Source organism: Spermophilus citellus (assembly GCF_964194105.1).
Source record: "Spermophilus citellus genome assembly, chromosome: 17".
Classification (NCBI taxonomy): Eukaryota; Metazoa; Chordata; class Mammalia; order Rodentia; family Sciuridae; genus Spermophilus; species Spermophilus citellus.
Window position 1 is genome coordinate 64,226,255 of NC_138199.1, and position 23,756 is coordinate 64,250,010.

At 41.9% G+C, this 23,756-nt stretch overlaps 1 protein-coding gene across 1 annotated transcript in view; it reads left to right on the top strand.

The window, feature by feature from the left end:
* MILR1 (mast cell immunoglobulin like receptor 1) overlaps positions 1 to 23,543 on the top strand; it is a 234,616-nt gene extending 211,073 nt beyond the window's left edge. The window contains exon 8 of the mRNA XM_081271488.1: positions 23,522 to 23,543. The gene's annotated coding sequence lies outside the window, so the exon portion shown is untranslated. The remainder of the gene's footprint in view (positions 1 to 23,521) is intronic.
* Positions 23,544 to 23,756: the final 213 nt, after the last annotated feature.

Consider the following 23,756-nt stretch of genomic DNA (forward strand, 5'->3'; position numbering starts at 1 on the left):
TGCTCCTCATGGGCCCTTACCCTCCATCCCTCCAGCCTGGGCTTGTTCACACAGAGTCCAGGCAGGGTTCTGAAAGGGAAGGAAGAAATCCATAAGGCCTCTTGAGACCTAGCTAGGATCTAGGAAGAGTGATTTTTTTGAACAAGAACTGAGCTTAAAAAAAAAATAAAAAAAGGTTTTCTTTTTTCCTTCCATGAAAGATTGATATTCTAAGGCCCCATTCCCACAGTTGAATTCAGGGGATGTTCAGAAGGTTGGCTTATTTCATGTCCCACATCACCTAGGTTTCTCAAAGACAAAAACTCTTAGCCAGAGTTAACAAGTAAGGACAAGAAGCAGGACATGGAGGCAGAGTTTAAAATAAAACTAGCACTATGGTCAACAGATAAGGCTAGGATAAGACCAGACCCCATGAGGAGAACACCTGAAAACCAAATATTTAAACCCAAAGACAAAATTCCACCCAGACTATTTGTGTCCTGCCTCAAAACATACTCTATATGGCAATCATCCAGACGCAGAGTTTCTACTAACCTGGCAAAATAAATATAAGCTACACATTCATTCAACAAATATTTATTGCACCAAACCTCATAAGCTTGAAATGAATAGAATTCTTTCTTAATTGTCAAGTAGCTGTCTTCAAAAATACCCCTCAAATGACTTATGATATCTTTATAGGGCCCAAGGGAGTTTCCCCTCCCTATTAGAATCTTTTATTCACAAAATTATTAAAACATTGTGGACTAATTCATCTGAAAAGACCCATAGGTCTTTGTTCTGAATTCATCTGAACTCATTCACGGCTATCATTCAGAATTTAAATCTGTGACTGTATGTAGGCATGTACAACATTCTAGAGTTAATGTCTAAAGAAAAGCAGTGAGTTATGAGCCCATTCATAAATGTACAGTCTTGGGGTATGAACTGACCCAGCATGGAGCCTGGCCTGCAGCATTTCAGAACATGAAATTCAGCTCACGTGAATCCTCATACCAAGAGAGCATTTGCCAAAACAAGCAAGTTTCTCTAAATACAGGTGAAATAATATTCTTCCAGAGTAAATCCTCACAATGAGAAAACATACAGAGTCAGTTCACTCAACACTCTCAAAAATAGTTTTCCATAGAACTGAAGCCATGAAAAGCAATTCAGCCAGTCAAGAAAGAAGATGGAATTCCTCTCCTGCCTTACCGTGCAGAGACCTGTCTCTCCCAGTACACCTAGGTGAGTGGGCCCACCACAAGAGCCAAGTGGCCCCAAATAAGGTGGTTCTGCTGGCTCCATTATCCAGTGTGTTCTTGGGAAGAAGCAAGAATATAGAAATCTGCATGAGTATGAATACAGAAAATACATAGAATACAGAAATACAGAGAATAAAAACAAGCCATCGGGCTGGGGGTGTAGCTCAGTGGAGGGCGTTTGCCTAGCATGTGTGAGGCACTGGGTTCCATCCTCAGTATCATGTATAAATAAACAAACAAAAAAGGCATTGTGTCCATCTACAACTAAAAATATTAAACAAACAAACAAACAAAAAAAGCAAGCTATCTGCTGGGTTATTTAGTGGAATTTCCTTTTTGGAAATAGCAATTTCTAATCTACCATTTTTAATTACATTATAGCTAAGTAATATACAGTATAGTCCTTTTTCTTTTCTTTTCTTTTCTTTAGGTGCTAAGGATGGATTCCAGGGGTTGGCTCATGAGAAGTAAGCACTTTATCACTGAACTACATGCCAGCCCTACTATTTATTTATTTATTTATGGTACTGGGGATCAAACCCAGGGATGCTTTACCAGTGAGCCACATCCCCACCACTTTTCTTTACAGGAGCTCACTAAGTCACTTAGGGCCTCTCTAAATTGCTGAGGCTGGCCTCAAATTTGCTATCCTCCTGCCTCAACACCCATCCTCCCCCAGTCGTTGGAGTACACCACTATGCCCAGCTCCAAGATGTTCAATTTTATAGAATGTCATAGGGCCACTAAAAATACCAAGCAAGTAAACTGTATCCATATATTGAAATGTATATTTGTAATGAAGTTAAGTTTAAGGATTAGGCTTCATTGAGCAGCACATATTTACAATGAAGTTAAGAACGTGTGATTGTGGATGGAGATGTAGCTTGGTGGTATAGTGCTTATCCCACATTCACAAGGCCCTGGGTTTGACCCTCAGTGCCTGCTCAAAAAATAATTCATGATTGAGTGGAATGATCCTGTTTGAAATAAATAGCAAAATATTTTAAGCTATCTTTATGTCTAATTATAGGAGATCAGTTAAATAGATTATGGTACACTCATACTACAGAATATATGTAACCATTAAAATAATATTATAGAAATATATGTATTAAATTTACAGAATATATTCACATATTTAAATATATAGAATATACAAATATTTATATTTCTTGACACGGGAAAAATCCTTCTAACATGTCAAGTAAAAAACCCATTATGATATCCTGCTACTGTATAAATACATTTCTATTATTTTATGCTTTTATTAATCATGTAAATCCATTTCTTAACAAAAAATATTATCTATATGCAGATTTAAATATCTTAAAGGAAACATCAAAATGTAACTAGAGATAGTTTCTAGATAATGGGACCATAGGGATTTCTATTTCTTCTTTTATATGTTGCATTTTATACTTTTTCTGTAATAAACATTTTGGTTTTGTACTAGGAAATGAACCCAGAGCCTCATGCATGCTAGGCTAGCGCTTTCTACTACTGAGCTATATCCCTGGACCTTTAAATTTCTGTTTTGAGACAGGATCTTGCTAAGTTGCCCAGGCTAGACTTAACTGTGGTCTTCTTGCTTTAGCCTCTTGAGTAGCTGGTATTATAGGTACGTACGTGCCACCACACCTAGTTATAATGTACACTTACTGTTCATGTAATAAAATAGTTAAAATACTGAGTTTTGCCAAGCATGGTGACACATGCCTTGAATCCCAGCTACTTGGGAGCCTGGGCAAATTAGTGAGACCCTGTCTCAAAATATAAAACAAAATGGACTAGGGATGTAGCCCAGAGGTAAAGGGCCCCTGGGTTCAATTTCAAGTACCAAAAACAAAATTAAGTTTTAGCAAGTAAAATATGCAAATAAGAAAGAAAAAATAGATATCAAATGTCAACAGTGGCATCCACCAGGTGATGGTATCCTACAGGATTTTCGTTTTCTTCAATTTTGATGTGTTCTCCATTTTCTACTAAGAGCATATATTAGAGTCATATTGCATATATTAGTAATGTTACATATTACTAATTCCTATTTCACCCCATATGGGATGAATGGACAGAGGAAGAGGAATGGTTACACAGGAGAAAGCCCACTTCAAGAAGCTAAAAATAAAACCTTCATTATCATCAACTCTAGATTCCATAAAATTCTTTCTTCAGAAATGTCTGTCAATAGGGCCGGGATTATGGCTCAATGATAGAACACAAGCCTAGCACATACGAGGCCCTGGGTTCAATCTTCAGCACCACATAAAAATAAATAAATAAAATAAAGGTCTATAAAAATATATTATCATTAAAACAAAAAGAAAGAAATGTCCGTCAATAACAGGATTCCTACAGGATTCCTACATGAAACAGATAAAGGTGCAATTTGCAAGTATCAGGGACACCTCCAAATAGTGAAGGGATTCCCTAAGTCAACACCGCCCCCTCCCTGTGGTCATAGTACCTCTCTCAAGTCTGTGAGAAAACTGGAGCTTAACAGGGTCCCTTGGGTGTCTTAGATCCAGAGTCAACTGTTCAAGTAGAAGTTGAGGGAGATGTGGAAATGACTTCAGGCTTTTAGTTGACAATGGGCACAGTCTGAGTCATTCTAGTAACATGGGCTTTTGGGTGAATTATAGCAGAATTCCACTGAGGATGAGAGGCAGCATGGTCCCCCTCTAATCACAGCCCATCAGTCCACACTGTGAGCAACAGTTAAAGTCCTAGCTACTAAACTGTCCAAGGGATAGTGAGAGAGGAATCAAAATGCTAAGGGGCTGGGCGCACACCTGTAATCCCAGCAGTTTGGGAGGCTGAGACAAGAGGATTAAGAGTTCAAAGCCAGCCTCAGCAAAAGCAAAGTGCTAAGCAACTCAGTGAGACCCTGTCTCTAAATAAAATACAAAATAGGCTGGGGATGTGGCTCAGTGGTCAAGTGCCCCTGAGTTCAGTACCACCCCACCCTGCCCCCAAATACTAAGGGACTTCAAATCATGTCCTGTGAGAATGTTTGAAGAAGCTAAGAAAGAGATTCAGGGGATCCTAACAGCTGCCTTAAAAGTCCTGATACACTGTCAAGTTCAACAGAATTAAACTTGTTCCATGTGGTTCTGCAGGAAGGACCCAGGACCAATGCAGTAAGGTTGGGATTGGAATTATGTTGAGACAGACTTTCAGACATGAAAAAGTTTTTTTGAGTTTTGAATCCGCAGAGGACAGGCTGGCTATGAACCTGCTCTTCAAAGTGTGTGTAGAACTGCAGCATGAATTTCAGGGGAAGTCCATCAGAACAGTGCTAGACCACAGGTACCAGCTCAGACCTACCCAAACAGCACCTGCCGTTTAAAAAGATGTCTATGTGACGACATGCATATTCAAGTTGGAGGAGCACTGGCCAGACCACCTGCCTGGGGAGAGGATAAATGCCCTATTGTTCTGGAGAGAAACCCAAGACTGCTTATACTTACTCAGGAATTGTAGAGAACTCAAAAATTGGAGGACTCTCTGAAAATGATTTGTGAGCAAGAATGTTCACTGGAGCAGAGTATGAATTTGAAAAATAAAAATAAAATCATCTGAATACGACAAAAGCTATAAGAAATATTATACGGTCATTAAAATGATATTTGGGTGAATGTTTAACAACATAAAGTGTTCATAATGTTAAAAGAAAATAAATTACAAAATAATGTGCATGATGTGATAGTTTATGTACTAAACATTCATTCTGAAATAATAGTAAAATGAATATAAAGTGTCATCTAGCCAATAGAGATCAATGTTGTTAAATGTTTATTGTAAGAGTAATAATTGCTTATTATAAAATTTGGAAAATGGTGAACACTCTAAAGGAGAAAATAAAAATATCTTATTATCTACCACCAAACATAACCTTTCTTATTATTTTGGTATATTTCCTTTTTTCCTTATGTTATGTAAACTTAGATATTTTTAGTTAATTTTTTCTGATTATAAAAGTAATACAAGTTCAATATAGGAAATTTGGAAAATCAGAAAAATACCCAAGAAGAAAATTTAAAATACTCAGATGCAATCACTATTAATATATGATTTCTAACCAATTTTTTTTTTTTTTTTTGCGGGGGGCGTTCTAGGGATTGAGCTCAGGGTCACTCAACCACTGAGGCACATCCCCAGCCCTATTTTGTATTTTTATTTAGAGACAGGGTCTCACTGAGTTGCTTTGCGCCTCACCTTTGCTGAGGTTGGCTTTGAATTTGCTTTTCCACCTCAGCCTCCAGAGCTGCTGGGATTACAGGTGTGAACCACTGTGCCCAGCCAATTTTTAATGTTAGGATTATTTTTAAAATCAGATTGTTATTACTTTGGGGTTTTTTTGTTGTTGATGTCGTTTTGGTACAGAGGATGGAACCCTGGGGCACTCAACCACTAGCCTCCGCCCTTTTTTTTTTTTTTTTTAATTTAGACAGGCTCTAACTTGGTTGCCTAGGGCCTCCCTTTTTGCTGAGGCTGGCTTTGAACTCCTGATCCTCCAGCCTCAGCTTCCCAAGCCATTAGGATTATAGGCATGTGCTACTGCGCCCAGCTAAAATTAGTTTTCTGTTTTTTATTTATTTATTTATTTATTTATTTATTTTTAAGAGAGAGTGAGGGGGGGGGAGAGAATTATTTATTTATTTATTTATTTATTTAAGAGAGAGTGAGAGAGGAGAGAGAGAGAGAGAGAGAGAGAGAATTTTTAATATTTATTTTTAGTTCTCGGCGGACACAACATCTTTGTTTGTATGTGGTGCTGAGGATCGAACCCGGGCCGCACGCATGCCAGGCGAGCGCGCTACCGCTTGAGCCACATCCCCAGCCCTAAAAAAATTAGTTTTATATTTAGATTTTTTACTGTCTCTATATCATTGAATATTATTTGAATACAAATTAGTATCTGTCACATTTTATTGTGTAAATATACATGATTTATCATCCATTCTCAAATTGCTCAACATTTATATTGTGTCCAACTTTTTATTAGTAAATATGTATCTTGAATATTCTTATTCATAAATCCTTAGTTTCTTTATTAGAATGAATTCTAGAATTGGAATTACCTTGAGGTCAAAGGGCATGAACTCTTTCAAAGCATAATCTTTTTTTCAGAAAGATGAGATTTCTCCCTCACTTATAGGCTGTCAGTAAAGCCTGGAAGAGTCTCTGAATTCAGATTTTTCTCTGACCTAATTTTTTAAAATCACATGTTCAGTTTCTTCCATATCTGTTTGCATATCCTGATACTGATACACTATTTCTTCATGGGTCAATTTTGGAAATTTATATTTTCCCAGAAAATTTTTCTGCTTCTTCAGGAATTACAGACTTGCTGTACTAGAACCGGAAATCATATAATGTTTTTTTTTGTTTGTTTTGTTTTTTTTTTTAAGACCAAGTTTCACTGTTGCCCAGGCTGTTCTCCAGCTCCTGGGCTCTGGCTCCTGCCTTAGCCTCCCAGGTTGCTGGGACTACAGACACAGGCCTCCTCAACCTGGCTTAAGGGGTTTCTCTTCTTTTGATATTATATTTCCTCTCTCATTATTGTCGGGGCTCTTAAACTTCTTCTTCTTCTTCTTCTTTTTTTTTTTTTTTTTTTTGATACTGGGGATTGAACTCAGGGCACTGAGCCACTGAGCCACATCCCCAGCCCTATTTTGTATTTTATTTAGAGACAGGGTCTCACTGAGTTGCTTAGCGCCTCGCCATTGCTGAGGCTGGCTCTGAACTTGAGATTCTCCTGTCTCAGCCGCCCCAGCCGCTGGGATTACAGGTGTGCAGCACCTCGCTCGGCCAGGGCTCTTAAAATTCTTAATTAGATCATGATATTATTTTAATATTTTAAAAAATCAACCCTCCTATTTATTTATTTATCAATTCAATCTTGTGAATCTGACTCCTTTATTTTTGTATTATTTCCTTCAGAAAACAATAAAAGAGATTAAAAAGGGAAAATTTATTAATTTATCCATATAAAATTGTTTCTTATACCTTTTATTGTAGTGCTAGGGATTGAACCCAGGGAAGCTTTACCACTGAGCCATACCCCCAGGGCTTTTTGTTTTTTGTTTTGAGACAGGAGCCTCATTCTAAATTGCTGAAGCTGTCTTCAAACTTGTGACCCTCCTGCCTCAGCCTCCTGAATCTCTGGGATTATAGGAATGGTCCACTGAGCCCAGCTATTCTTTACAGCTTTGCATATCCAAGATAAATGCACATAAATAAAAAAGAGATACAGACTGTATTCTGTTCTCAAATGTAAATGGGAAAACTTTTTTTTTTTTTTTTTGGTACTAGGGATTGAACCCAGAGAAGCCTAACCACCAAGTCACATCATCAACACTTCTAACTTTTTTATTTTAAGACAGGGTCTTCCTAAATTGCCTAGGGCCTCACTAAATTGCTGGCCTTGAACTTGCAATCCTCCTGCCTCAGCCTCCTGAGCTACTGGGATTGTAGGCATGTCCCATCACACCCAGCTAGGAAAACTTTTAAAAAAATTTTTTTTTAGTTGTTGATGGACCTTTATTTATTCACTAATTTATGTATGGTGCTAAGAATAGAACCCCATGTCTCACACATGCTAGGCAAGGGCTCTACCACTGAGCTACAACCCCATCCCCTAGGAAAACTTTAATAATTTTTATTATGTAGAGAATTCAAACAAACTCATCAGAAAAAGACCCACTAGTCCAAAATATTAGTGGGCAAAATATTTATACATCTAGTTTACAAACAAATATTCCAACAAATCAAAAAATTCTTCAAATATTAATTTAACCAGGAAAAAAATCTATAAATAAAAACCTCATATTGGTCAGTTTCATAGAACCTTTTAAAAAGTTTTATTGAGATATATTTCATACTCTGTAATTAATAAAGTGTATAAGTTAGTGGGCTTTAGTATACTTACAGTTGTATGCCCATACTATTAATTTTAGAATATTTTTATTACCCCAGAAAGAACCCTTATAACCTTTAGCAGTCTTTCCCCATCCCTCTCTCCTGAGCTGTAGATAATTACTTCTACTTTCTGCCTCTATGGATTTGCTTAGTCTGAGTATTTCATATAAATGTCATCATACAATAGGTAGACTTTGGTATCTGACTTCTTTCACTTAGGATCATGTTTTCAGGGTTCTTTCATATTGTAGAATGTATCATCAGTATTTTGTTTCTTTTTATGACTGAATAGTAATCACTCTGTTTATTCATTCATCAGTTATTGGATATTTAAAAGTTATTTAAACTTGGAGGTTATTTAAAAAAAAATTCTCCCATGAACATTTGTGGCACATGTTTTCATGGAAAAGAACTCACTGTCTTTCCCGTGGCTATAAATAAATAAATGTGATGTAACCCTTTGACAAATCCATATATAAAATGTCCGTTCTTTTCGTTGTTTGCAGTGCTGGGGATGAAATTCAGGGCCTCAAGCATGCTAGGCAAATGCTCTACCACTGACGGCTACACCGTAGCTCCCATACTTTTAGACTCCATAATCCCACTTCTCAGAATCTGACTCAAATAAATAAATAACATACAATGTAGGCAAACACTAAGCAGAAAGTTGCTAACTATGGCTGGGCACAGTGACGCACATCTGTAATCCCAGCAACCTGGGTGGCTGAGGCCTGAGGATCACAAGTTCCAGGCCAGCCTCAGCAATTTAGTGAGGTCTTAAGCAAGTTAGCAAGACCATAAAATATAGAAAGGGCTGGGGATGTGGTTCAGTGGTTGAGCACTGCTGGGTTCAGTCCCTGGTACAAAGAAAAGAAAAAAAGTTCAAGACCAGTCTCAGCGACTTATGAGACCCTGTCTCAAAATAAAATTTTAAAAGGGGCTGGGGATGTGACTAGGTGGTAGAGCACCCCTGGGTTCAATCCCCTGTACTGGAGGTGAGGGCTGGGAAACATTGCTAATTATGATATTATTTAAGTATAACTGATTTTTCTTGTCCCTCCCTCAAAAGGTACACAAATAAGAACCCACCTTCCTAATCACTGGATTTTGTTTGTTTATCCCAAGAGGTTTTTCCAAAGGGGAAATCCTTCAGTCTGTAAAAGGCCCACCTGTGAGACAGTGGCCAGGCAGCTTACCCATGGGTCCCTCTGGAAGGAGGCTGTCAGGCCCTTGGCCATAGGCTGGCCATTCCGGCTCATTTCCCCAGGAGGGTAGGTCCGAGGAGTTCCAACCTCAACCCTTCTCAAGCTCACCCCTTAAGTCCCCTCTCCAGGCTCCAGGTCCTTCAGGTGACAGGGAGGATCAGCTCAGTCAGCCAGGGACACTATAAACCATTAAGCCTCCTAGAGCAGAATTTTCCACCCCTTCCCCAACAACTTTGGTGCTTTACCCTCCAGGGCGAATGGGTGGGGTGGCCTCACTCTCTCCCTACGGCAGAGATGCTCCTTCCCTTCTACCTACCTAACAACAAGAAGCCACCAATGGGGGACTTCTGAAAGAACAGTCCTGTGGCTGACAGCTTCTACTTTTAAATTTGTTTAATTTGTTGCCTTCAACACAACAACTTTTATTTACTTATTTATTTATTTGTATGTGGTGCTGAGGATCCAACTCAGGGCCTCACGTGTGCTAGGCAAGCGCTCTACCACTGAGCTACAGCCCCAGCCCTCTACTTTTAATTTTTAAAAGGTAAATAAATCATTTACTTCTCCAGCAGCGATTTCACTCAAAAATTGAAAAAACACAAAGATGAATACCTCCAAGAGGCATTCTCCAACCTGCCCCAGCCCTCTCCCAGAGAGTAGCTGGTTATCAGATAAGGAAATTGACAATACATATCTTTTCTGGAAGTCGCATTCTTTACTTATCATTCCATATCAGTGCGTAATCAGATATTGTTTGGATATATTTTAACTTACTTAACCACTCCTTTATTAGGTTATTTCTGATCTTTTGCTAACTAATTCACAGTGCAACAAATACCCTTAAGAAGTTACTGCATGGGTTGGGGCTGGGGCTCAGAGGTAGAGTGCTGCCCTACCATGCGTGACGCACTGGGTTCGTTCCCTAGCACCACATACAAATATGTGTACACCTATAACTAAAAAATAAATATTGGAAAAAAAAGAAGAAGTCACTACACAAGACAAATTGAATTCAATGTGGTGGACTTTTTTTTGGACCAGGGATTGAACTCAGGGACATTTAACCACTGAGCCACATCCCTCCCCCTTTTTATTTTTTATTGAAGACAGAGTCTCCCTAAGTTGCTTAGGGCCTCACTAAGTTGTTGAGGCTGATCTTGAATGTGCAATCCTCCTGCCTCAACCTCTCAAGTAACTGGGGATAGACATGTGCCACCACACCCGGCCACTGTAGTGTACTTTAAATTTAGGTAGATATCACCAGTTTGGTCTCCACAGAGATTAAGAGACAATTTATATGGAGTGAAGTTGGAATTCAAACCCAGGTCCTGAAAGTCCAATTTCAGGCCCTTAACCACTAAGCAAACTGCCTTTTTGATGTTACCAATGTAATCTATAAAGACTGGTCCTGACCAGTAGTTTCCACCTGAATTTCTCTTGAGAGAGGATGAACATGTTTCTTGTGTTTAAAGGTAGTATATGTAGCTGGGCACAGTGGCACACGCCTGTGATCCTAGCAGCTAGGGAGGCTGAGGCAGGAAGATCAAGAGTTCAAAGCCAGCTTCAGCATAAGTGAGGCACATGGCAACTCAGTGAGACCCTGGCTCTAAATAAAATACAAAATAGGGCTGCGGATGTGGCTCAGTGGTTGAGTGTCCCTGAGTTCAATCCCTGGTACCCTCCCACACCAAGTATAGTTATATATGGTGTATTTCCTTCTCTGTGAATGGACTATACATAGTCTGCGCCCATTTTCCCACTAAGCTGTTGGGTTGTTTTCTTACCAGTTTGTAGAACTCTTTGTATAATAGGGAAATTAGTCCTTTCTGTATGCAGAATTGAAAATACATTTCCTCATTTGTCTTTTGACCACTTTTGGTGGTTTCTACCATGAAGAAAATATATTTTGGGGGCTGGGGTTGTGGCTCAGCAGTAGAGCGCTCACCTAGCAAGTGCAAGGCCATGGGTTCTATCCTCAGCACCACATAAAAAATAAAAAAAAAAAGGTATTGTGCCCAACTACGACTAAAAAATAATTATTAAAAAAAAGAAAGAAAAATAAAATATATTTTTATATAATCATATCTATGCTTTTTTTTAATTCTATGAATTCTGGGCCTAGTTTCAGACTTAGTTGAAATTTCCTTTTATTAAATAGCAAAATATTCTCCAATGAATTTTTCAAGTATTTTTATAGTTTCTCTCTCTCCCTGATTTTTTAGCATCTAAATATTTGGCACATTTGGAATTTATTCCAGTGAAAGATAAGTGTCCAAGTTTTTTCTCCTCAGCAGGCTACCTATTTGTCCCCACACTATTTTTTTTAAATTATCAATATTTCCTCATTAATTTATACTAGTCTTATCATATATTAAGTTCCACTGGCAACATTCAAATGATACTATGTGAGTGTGTTTGGTACTTGGGATTAGATCTAGGGATGCTTTACCCCTGAACCACATCCCTAGCCCTTTTTATTTTTTATTTTGAGACAGGGTCTTGCTAAGTTGCTGAGGGTCTTACTAGATTGAGAGGCGGTCTTGAACTTGTGATCCTCCTGCCTCTACCTTCTGGGTTGCTGGATTACAGGCCATGTCCTGCCAGTTTCAAATGATACTTCTTTACAAAGAAACAAAATAAAACAGAATACTTTGGGTGTAACCTTCTTCATTGCCCTTACACACTACATTTATGAACCCATGCCAGGAACACCTTGAATACTTAACAAGAGACCAACAATAGAGTCTGGTTAAAATGTATCCTTGTAAATCTCCTTGATGGAATATTACACAACCTTTTAAGCAATGATGATAAAAAAAAAAATATGTCAAAACATGAGGGAGATACTTCCAATGAAGATGTCAAGTGAAAAAAGAAGGATATAAGCTTTATGCAAACCAAGAAGATGACCACACTCTGAAAACATTCGCAGAAAAGAATCATATGAGCAATACCCCAGAAGGAGGAGAGCGATTTGGTTGGAATGTGGGATGAGTGATTCCTCCCACTCCTTCCCATCCCCAAACCTTTCGAAGTGATGATATCAGCATCATTTTCAAATTTTCACTTTTTAATATGGCGTTTGTCCATATATGTTTTTCTCCTTTGCCTTAAGACTGCATGAAAATGATAGTTAATAAATAAAAAGATTAGAAACTCACAAGTACCAAAAAAAAAAAAAAAAAAAAAAGGGAAGAAAAAGATCTCATAGTTGGAAAATTCCAGTGTGTTTTCAGGAGACAGCAAACTGGTAGAGGAGTGGTAACAGACACCACAGAACTGTGAAAGAAGCGACCAGAAGGACTGGGCGGGGTGGTGATTAAAGTCAAGCGTGTCACTTGTGGACAGGACTCCAGACTCCTCCTGGGCGACAAGGCTGACTCACTGTGTGTGCCCTCGGGCCAAGACGCATAGAGTGTTCTTGCCTCTTTTCTCCCAACTGAACAAGAGACTCTGTGTTCAACTTCTCTAGCTTCCACTTGGAGCCGCAGGAGAGTTAATTACTGTTTGAGAAGGTATGTGAGCTGGTGGAACAAAAGACCCAACAGGCTAGAGGAGGGTTTTTACCAGCTAAGTAACCCTTTAAGCCCTGTGGGGCTCTCCTGCACCCGCAGACCAGCTCTCAGGTCCTGGGCTGGGCAGCTACAGGTGCAGCCTGAGGCAGGCTTTGGCCAGATGCTGGGGTCCCGGTGAGAACCCAAATGGGGGTGAGAAGACCCGCCAAGATACCAGCCCAGGCACTTTCTTGGACAGCTACTTCCCCAGAGCTGGTGACCTAGCCTCCTTTGTCCCCTGCCCAGGAACCCATTCCTCTGCAGATCTGGAGCTGTCTTTAGCTCTCATCTAGTGTCCCTCGCATACCGGGAGCGGTAGTGCCCTAGAGTTGCTGCTCAGAATACACTGATGGTGTTGGCAGATACATTGACTCAGAAGGGACACACAATCTCTCCCACACGCCACAACCTGGTTTTCAAGAACTTGGTGGTAAGCTTGGATCCAATTTTTTTTTCCTATGGATGGGAAACCAAATCGAGTTATAAACACTCATTCCTTCAATTGATTGTATTCATTCCTTCTTTGAGAGAATGAATTTCTAAGCCTAGAAATAAATGCAGCTTTCCAGATCACAAGAATCATGTCTTAAAAATTCACTGTAGGGGCTGGGGCTGGGGCTCAGTGGCAGAGCGCTTGCTTCACATGTGTGAGGCACTGGGTTTGATCCTCAGCACCGCAAAAAAATAAAGTGAATAAAATAAAGATATCGTGTACACCTACAACTAAAGAAACTATTTAAAAGAAAAGAAAATCCGCTCTCACTCAGTTCCTGTCCAGGACCATAAGAAAATATGAAGAAATATAATCTCTAGGGCCAGGAGTCCAGGTCAGTGGTAGAACATATGCTCAACATGCACAAAGATCTGGGGTCGATCTCTAACACCAAAGGAAAAAAAACCTCCACCTCAGAGCTAGTAGACTATTTATACTCATTTTGAAGACTCAAGCATTCTCTTCTCCATGAGAGCAGGGGTCACATCTATCTTATTTACTGCTATTTATTTCATTCTTTCATCCAGGAACTATTTAGTGAGCACTTATTCTGTGCCAGGCCTGATTCAGGTACTGGGCTACATCGGGGAACAAAAACAGAAGAGCTATTCTCATGGACCTTAGATTCTAATAAGAGACGGACAATAAGTAAATGAATGAATAAATTTATAATATATAAAGAGACGATAAATGCTTAGGAAAAATAAAGAAGGGTCCTTTCACCATGTGGCAAGAAGGTTCCATCTAGGAAGAAGAAAGCTGCCATCCCAAATCAGCTGGCACCCTATTCTTGGGTTTTCCAGCCTCCAGAACCGTGAGCTATAAATTTCTGTTGTGCTATGGTTTGAATATGGTTGGAGTGTGTCCCCCAAAATTTCATGTGTCTGGAGCTTGTCTCCCAGTGTGGCCATAATAAGAAGTTGTAGGATCTTCAAGGGGTGGAGCTTGGGCTGGGGATATGGCTCCGCCTAGCATGCAGGAGGCTCTGGGTTCAATCCCCAGAACCACCAAAAAAAAAAAAAAAAAAAAAAAAATTAAGAGGCAGGGCATAGTGGGAGGTGGTTGTTGTTGGTCTAGTTTCCTGCTTCATGCCATGTGATCTCTCCCTCTGGCACATGATCCTACCATGATGCCATCCACTGTCTGGTCCTTGCCAGAGATTAAACCAGTAGGGCTTTATAATCTTTTTTTTTTTAAAGAGAGAATTCTAATATTTTATTTTTTTTAGTTATCGGCGGACACAACATCTTTGTTTTGTATGTGGTGCTGAGGATCGAACCCGGGCCGCACGCATGCCAGGCGAGCGCACTACCACTTGAGCCACATCCCCAGCCCCGGGCTTTATAATCTTGATCTTTCGGATAAAACTGTGAACCAGCACCTCTTTTCTTCATATCCAACTCCAGGTCTTTTATTATAGTAATGGAAAACTGACTAACTGTAAACAATTAGAAGAAAAGAAAAAGAAAGAATAAGGAGATAATAGTGAAGGAGGATGTCATTTCACATAGGTTAGTTGGGGAGACTTCCCTAATATAGGGAATGTCAAGGAGAGACTTGAATAAGGTGAGAGAATGAACATCTGGAATAAGATAGAACTGTAAGTCCAAAATCCTCAGGGGAGGAACAACCAAGAAGGGATAAGTTGGAGAAAATCAATGAGAAAAGTGTCACAAGAGCACAGTGAGAAAAGTTGGGGTGCAACCAGAAATGGGGGTTGGAAAGAGGGGGTGGCATTAATGCAGGGCCTTTCAGATAAGGCTGTGTGTAAGCCGGTTATACAATACATGTAGAGAAAAGTCCACAAAGTGTAAGTGTGGAATTCACAAATTCTCACCAACTGGACCCACCCATTTAAACCACCTTCTACACCACATTATAGAACCCTCCCAGTGACCCTGAAGCCTCCCCCTTCCCTCCTCTCTCATCACCCACCCACCCAACCAAGGAGAGCCACCATTACAACTTCTATCACCACAGATGAGCTTTGCCTGCCCTGAACTTTGCACAGACAGAATCACACAGCTTTATCCTTTGTGTCTGGCTTTCTTTGCTCAATGATAAGTTCACGAAATTTGTCTCTGTTGCGAATAGCCATGGTTTATTTTTTCATTGTCATGTAGTATTATATTGTATAAATACAACCCAATTTATCCATTCTTCCATTGAACAGCAGTTAGATTCTTTCCAATTTGGAGACTATTTTGAATAATGCCGCTGTGAGCAATGTCAATTGGGTCTCCTGTGACACATGAGTGTGAATTGTGGCTGAGCAGACATTCAAGAGTGGGATTATGAGATTTATGTTTTGCTTCAGTAGACACTACCAAACTATCTTCAGACTTTGTTTTTTTTTTTTTTACCTTGAATGAAAAGAGCAATAATTTAAAGGTTTGAAATGGAGAAATCACATCATTTGATTTACCTCATTAAAAAATCACATACTGGAAATTTTAAAAGATACATTTTCAAAATGCTTACCATAGGAAATAAGATCCACACTGAAGCTGGAATGGTGCCACATGTCTGTAATCCCAGAGTCTCAGAGGGCTGAGGCAGGAGAATCACAAGTTCAAAGCCGGACTCCACAACTTAGCAAAGCCCTAAGCAACTTAGTGATATCCTGTCTCAAAATAAAAAAATAAGAAAAAGGCTGGAGGTGTGGCTGGTGGTTAAGCACCCCTGAGTTCAATTCCTGGTATAAATAAATAAATAAATAAATAAATAAATAAATAATCTGAATAGAAAGGATAATTCCAAATTTATATCTCCAGCCAGGACCTCTCTTCTGAACTCAGACCTGTGTCTCCAATGTCTACTTGATAATCCACAAGGTTGCATAATGAACAACTCAAATTTTCAAAGGCCAAAGCTTCTAGCATTCTGCCCTGGTTCAGTTCTTCCTATAGAATTTCTCATCTTGGGAGCTGGGAGGGGGGCTGGAAAGATGGTGGAATGAGATGGACATCATTACCCTAGGTACATGTATGACTGCACATATGGTGCAACTCTACATCTTGTACAACCAGAGAAATGAAAAGTTGTGCTCCATTTGTGTACAATGAATCAAAATGCATTCTGCTGTCATGTATAACTAGTTAGAACAAATAAATTATATATGTATATTTTTTTAGTTGTTGATGGACTTTTATTTTATTTATTTGTATGCAGTGCTGAGAATCGAACCCAGTGCCTCACACATGCTAGGCAAGTGCTCTACCACTGAGCCACAGCCCCAGCCCTAGAACAAACAAACAAACAAACAAATAAATAAGAGTTTCTTGTCTTGACTATTGGCAGCTCCATTCCTTCATTTACTTGAGCTGCAAACCCAGGTGTTTTCTTTTTTTTTTTTTTTTTTAAAGAGAGAGTGAGAGAGGAGAGAGTGAGAGAGAGAGAGAGAATTTTTAATATTTATTTTTTAGTTCTCGGCGGACACAACATCTCTGTTGGTATGTGGTGCTGAGGATCGAACCCGGGCCGCACGCATGCCAGGCGAGCGTGCTACCGCTTGAGCCACATCCCCAGCCCCAACCCAGGTGTTTTCTTTGTCTCTTTGTATTTTCTCACACCCCACACTTGGTCTACCAGCAGATGCTGAGATCTCTGTCTTCAGAATACTGCAGAACCACTGCCCATGCCTCACCTGTCCACGCTTCCACCTCTCTCCCTTAGACTACTGTGAACTCCTCCTAAATGGTTTCCCTGCTTGCACAGCCTGCCTTCACGCTCTTGAGACTACCTTCGCTGTAGTTTCCCTGTTAATACATGAGTTGATCTTGTCACTTCTCTGTTAAAACCTAGTAGCCTCCTGTATCATGGCATGGCGGTCATGGCAGGAAGCGGCTTCTTTGAACCTCTCACTTGAACTCCTCTGACTCTCCTGCCTCACTGCACTCCAGCCACCTGGCCTCTCATCAACCTGTCCTGGCATCAACCTGCCAAGACCTTGGTGCCTGCTCTTCCCTTCGCCTAGAAGCCTCTAGCCCCTAGCTAACTGCCAGCTCGATCCCTCACCTCCTGCAAGCCTTTACTCAAAATCCCTTTCCCGGCCACCTTGTTTAATAATTCACCCTCCCCCAGGACCCAACACTTGTGTTTGCTTTCCCAGCTTTGTTCTCTCTGCTTAGCATTTATCACTCGCTTACATGCTATAATTTTTCACATTTTTATCTTGTTTATCAACTGTCTACCCCAGTGGAACATAGTTGCCATGAGGACATTGATTTCTATGTCTTGTTTACCACTGTAGCTCGGCATCTAGAACAGGGCTTGGCACACAGTAGGCACTCAATAAATATTTATTGAATGAATGGATTCTTGCCCTAGATCTTTTTCTGATTACCTGTGCCTGAGAAGCCGGTGACCAATCAGCGGTGGTTTCTAAGCACCTCTAATAAGTTGGAGTTGCCAGTGGAAACAAGCTCCTTCTGTACTCTGCTTCCTGGCATGCAGGGACCTGGGAAAAGCAGAGATGCTGATCAGTATCTCTGGCTGGGAAGGAAGATGGGATTAGGTACTAGAAATAAGAGGAAGGATGTCTCCGCCCGTCTGTTCGGAGACTGCGATCTGCCTGGCACGACGCCTGCTCCCAGAAACAGGATGTGTCCAGAGAGGAAGTGACTGCAGACGTGGAGCAGGATAAAATGCCCCGTGCCTGAGACAGAACACTTGAGGCTAGTCATTCTGGAGCCTTCCAGGGTCCATTCCTGGGGGATGAGTAAAATCCGCTCCATGGTGCTGCGGTGACTCATTCTCTATGGCAGAGAATCGCAGCCCCAAGTCAGGGAACAGGTGCTTCCTTCTCTGGGACGCCCAGCTGAGCAGACGGGATGCTGAAGGGGAGAAGGTGCCCATGCCAACCCCATGACAGCAAGATGGGTGGTACCCACAGGCTGGCTCCCAGGCCAGCACCTTTCCAGGGACATAAGGGTGAGGAAGTGTAGCCTTGGCAAAGCCACAGTAGGGAGCAATAACTGAGTCCCGAGTGAGAAAGGATCACCTGCATTTAAGGTCTGAAGGAAACATGGAAGGAAGTAGCTACGAGGCAAGACGTCTTCCCTTTCTAGTCTTCCTCTATTTGAGGTCAGAGGTAGACAGTCTAGAAAGCCATTGTCTGGGAGTCGCTTAGGAAGCTGCTTTCTGCACTCTCCCAGGAGTGGAAAAAGGGAGTTAGCTTGTCCCTACCCAGCCCTGGAACCGGGAGCTCAGGCATCCCTGCAGAGATCACCGCCCCAACCTTATTGAGATGGTCCAGGCTCAAGACCACAGAGGCTGTGGCCTGAAGTCTTATTCTGCAGCCCAAAGAGAGAAAAATCTATAGACATTTCATAGTAGTTCTGACTTGGCAGGCTCTAAAATTTGGGCTCTGCTTGTTGGCCAAAGGGCACTAATGTCACAAAACCCATACCAGAAAACTTGATGAAAAAACAATTTGACCGTTTAAGCGAAGATCCACAAACACAGTGCTCAGGATGGAAACAGGCAGCGACATCAATTCAAGTTTCCAGAAGAGCAGAAAAACCACTCTGCATAAACCACAGAGATCTACAGACAAGGCTTGGCTGGGCCTTGAGTTTATGGTGAAATGGAGTGGGCAGCTCAAAGTTTGGAATGTTATTATGAGTGTTAAAATTATGCTAATAAAAGCCGCAGTATTTTTTTCCTCCCTCTCTGAAAAATAAAACAAGCATCTTTAAGCTTGTTCTCTGATAAAAGTTTAAAGACAGTAGGAGGTGTCATTCTGGCATGTGGCTTCTAACTTATTTATTTACTGAACAGCTCATATGTTAGTAATTGCAAAGCATTCTACACTCTGCTTGTTTCACATGAGCAATTGATCGTGAGCATCTTTTCATGTCAGGATACATCTGCACCTTTCTATGTGCTTCCTGTAAATGAAGAAACTAGGGGTTTTCCTCTGTGGAAGAGCTGGAGCAATCCTAGGAGATGGCCCATAGAGATCTCTGGGTCCCAAAGCACACATCCATTCTTTCTCCAGCCTCCGATAAACAATCCCATGACAAGGAGCTCATCACTTGAGTCCTTTCTCATCTTCAGCACAAACTGGCCCACCTTCTGTGTGACAGCCAGAAAGCAGGGAGGCTGCCACCCCTCGGCTCTCTTGAGTTCCTTCTCTCCCTACAATTTCATCATGTTGCCCCAACCTCAGGTCTTCCTTTCTAGATCCTGGAGCTGAAAGCAAAGCAGCTCCCAGTTTGCCTGAGACGCAGGGTTTTCTCAGGGTGTAGTACTTTGAGTTGGAAAACCAGGATAGTTCCAGGAAATGCAGAGCAACTGATCGCTCTAGCCCCCAAATTGGGGTGCATGGTCAATCCTGAAAGAATTGCTGGAGATCCCCTCTTCACAGCTCTACCAAGGTCAGGTTGGAAGTTTCTAGAATGTACACTTTCTGAGTTTCTCATTGACCGGGCCTTCTTAGGTTCAGTGCCCACTCCAGTGACAATGGCCAGGACAGGGAATGGATGGAGGGAGGCAGACAAGAACCATCAAACATGTTAGAGTCAGCTGAGGACATTGACCACTTCCCATTCCACAAAGCCTTCACGTGCCCCAAACCAGCCTTCACCTCTCCCTTAAGTTTTTCCAATTTGTCCTCACATTAAGGGCTTCCCAGACCTTTCTCCTGTGGGGTCAGGGAGAGGATCACCCTGGGAGGAGACCTGAGGCTTTACTCCCACCTGAGCACCAATATCCTTGAAGAAGTGGATCTGGGAACAAGATAGTCACCCAGAGAGGAGCTGTAAATGACGGACAGTCCTGTGAGGGCAAAAGTCACAGTCCCCGCTCCACTACTGTGGGAGACACTCACTGCCCAGTGAACAGCAAAGACAGACAACCAGGGTCACCTCACGTTGAAATAATATATCAGTAAGAGTTTCCAAGAATCAGACCCATTTGTTTTAATTCGGCCTCCCAACACACAGTTTTCCTTATATTCCTGGATAATCTTTGGCACATTTGTTGTACTTGATTTTTCATTTGACACCCATTAATTTCAATGCAATGTACTTCCCCTGAAAATATAATGAGCATATTATTTGAAAGTATCAGTAGCATATGCTTAAAAAATACATAATTGAGGGCCTAAGAATATAGTGCAGTGATAGAGGGGGTACTTAGTATGTATGAGGTGCTGGTTCAATCTCCAGTTCCAAAAAAAAAAAAAAAGGTGAATAAATAAATGAAAGACAAACTCCCCATGCAGAAGAATTCCAGATAATTTCCATAGATGGTCCACTCTCAAGAAGGTTGATCTTAACTCTGCACTCCTGAAGTGTGGGTTGTACGTAGTGACTTTCATCCAAAGAGTACAGGTTGGAAAGGGGCAGGAGGAAGTGTCTTCACAGTGGAGAGACCTGACAACCCCTACCTCGGCCAGGTAACTAAAAATGATCAGGAGTCCTATGGCTCCTGACTTTGCTGATGCTCCCAATCTGGTGCAAGAGAAAGTTCTCTCTTAGCTCTGCAGGCAACCAGCTCTGAGTTCCAGTCCTACCTGGGTGCGCTCTTGGGTAGTCACAACCTCCCTGAGCCTCAGTGTCTCCATGTGTAAGCGAGGAGAGGAATGCAGTGCCCTACGTGTGACTCTCAGCAATGGCGAGTGCTTGAGAAATCTCTGATTACGTTTAAAGGTAGCTCTGAGGTGCTGGAACAGGGGGCAGGGGCAGCTTAGCCAGAGAGTCCTGTTGTCACCAACCCCTCACCTGGGCAGCTCCCCTTGTCCTCCCGCATCCGTCCATTCATTCATTCTTTGCTAAAGGCAGCAAGGTCAAGGGTCTTTTGGAGCCTGTAGGTCAGTTTGGTTAGGGGCTATTTTGCACAAAGCTTGGCCTGCTAACTTTAGGGGACCCAAAGGGCACACTTTGTAGAACACAGTGTTCCTACCAGCGTCTCTAACCACAAACCCCAAGAGTCTGAATGTTGAGACATTCAGGAAGTCTAAAGGATCCTCTCATCTTCAGAAGCCCAGCCCAGCTCACGGGAATGGCATGCATCAAAGGCAGGAAGTCTCTGACAAGTCTGTCACAAAAGCCACCAGACGCTGGTTACCTTTATGTGGCTGCACAAGAGGTCGCGCTCTCAGGGAGGGGTGAGGTGGTCTGGGGCCTCCATAGTCAGGGTGGAACCCAAGCCTGAGAAGGGAGGCCTGAGAAGGCGGCCCGAGCTCCCCGCCACAGGAAGCCTGGCTCCCCACTACCCAAAGAGGGACTCCAAGTTGGGGCCTCAGCTCCCTTGTGGGATAAGTGGCATTTGAGACCAGTTTCCTTCCTTCTCTGTTTTTCTTTTCTTTTCTCTCCCCCCCACAGATTCCCTAAGGTAATATTAAGCATGCACTGCAAATCCTAGGGATAAGACCACAGGGAAACATGGAGCCGAGCGGTCAGCCTTCTTCCAAGATCTGACTCATCAGAGGTCTGTGACAGTCCTGACTGGCTTGGTGGCCCAAGGTGCCAGCTCCCTGTCCTGGGCCTCCTGGGGGGAAGGAGGACTGTACAAGAAAGAGGGGATGGCTGCAAGGGCAGGCTGGCAGGTCTCAGGAGTTTGACTTGGTCTCGATTGTCTGTAGGGATGTCCCGGCAGCCAATGGGAGAAAAAAGGACACAGGATCTCTTGATTGACTGAAGCAGCATCTTTGGAGAAGGAGGGAGATTAAATAACAGGCTGATCCTGAAGCCCTGCTGGCTGCAGGCCCTTTATGCTTCACCCACCTTGGTTTCAGGAATCCAGCTTGAGGCAGAAGCAAACCAGAAAATGCAAGTAAAGGAGAACAGAGAGCAAGAGATGGAAACTGAGGCAGGGAGACAAAAGGTATCCTGGGACAGAGGGCAGCTCCTATTTGCAAAGCCCCACTCTGGGTTGCTAAGCCCTGCTAGGACATTTAACTAGCATCCTCACAGTGTCTTACAGAGAAGGAAATCTACCCTAGAACCACAGCTAAGGATAAGCTAAATCAGGATTTGGACACAGGGCTGCCTGATCCAGTTCCAGGTTTTCAGTACAACTCTGTGCTTCATCAGCCACGGCCTCAGAGCTGTGGGCTGCCTACCTTGGAGCTGCACTTGACCATGGCTGCTTTTCTTTGCTTATAACTTTCAAAATAATCACCATGTAAAGTAAAATCTTAAATGATACAGTTAAGATTAGTACTAGTACTAGTATTGCAAAATTGATAATAGGACAATAATAAGAATATAACGATAGAGTTAAACCATTAAGTGCTGACACGGTAGAGGAAGTGGGTTTGGCTGCTAGAGAATCAAGACCAAGAAGTCTTGGGCTGGGGATGTGGGTCAGGCGGTAGCGCACTCACCTGGCATGCGTGTGGCCCGGGTTCAATCCTCAGCACCACATGCTGTGTCAGCTCAGAACTAAAAAATAAATACTAAAAAAATTAAAAAAAAAAAAAGATCAAGAAGTCTTAAAGCTCCGTGTCTGTCTAGTGTTAGCAGTTCTTAGCTGCTGGGGATCCAGGCTCTTTTTATCTTATTACCTGTCCTCCCAAGGGTGTGGTTCAAGAGGGGTCACCCCAGCATGGGCACATTCCAGCCAGCAGAAAGGGGAGCAGAGTCAACTGTCATTCTTCCTCATGTGTTACGGAGTAGAATGTGGTCATGGTGACTACATCCAGAGGCCGATGGATTACAGGTGAGCCGGAGAGGGGCTCCCCTCGACCTCAGTGGCCAGCCTGCTTCATGACCCCAGCACGCCCTTCACAAGGATGGCCTGCTCCATGTGCACCATGATGTGCCAAAGTTGGGTTCTACTGACTTGTAACACTATAACCAGGTGACCTACAGGTCTGGAAAAGAAAGGGGCAACATCCTCATGGTACTGGGGGGGGCGGCGGTAATGGCTTTCAGGGACAAGATTGTTAGGACAGACCCCATCAGCCTTCAGAGAAAGAAGAATCATTCATGCAAGGACATTTCTCCCTGAACTCATTGTACCTGGGGAAAACCTTTCTTTCATTGGCTAGAAAATAACAGAGATTCTTTTTTTTTTTTTTTTTTTTTAAAGAGAGAGTGAGAGAGGAGAGAGTTAGAGAGGAGAGAGAGAGAATTTTTAATATTTATTTTTTAGTTCTCGGTGGACACAACATCTTTGTTGGTATGTGGTGCTGAGGATCGAACCCGGGCCGCACGCATGCAAGGCGAGCGCGCTACCGCTTGAGCCACATCCCCAGCCCCATAACAGAGATTCTTAAATCCTAAACAACATGTTATAAACCTAAACAATCCTAACGAGCATATGTAAAATGAATTCACGAGGCAATAAAAATGATCCAGTGATATTTATCTCAGAAAGCCAAGGATTG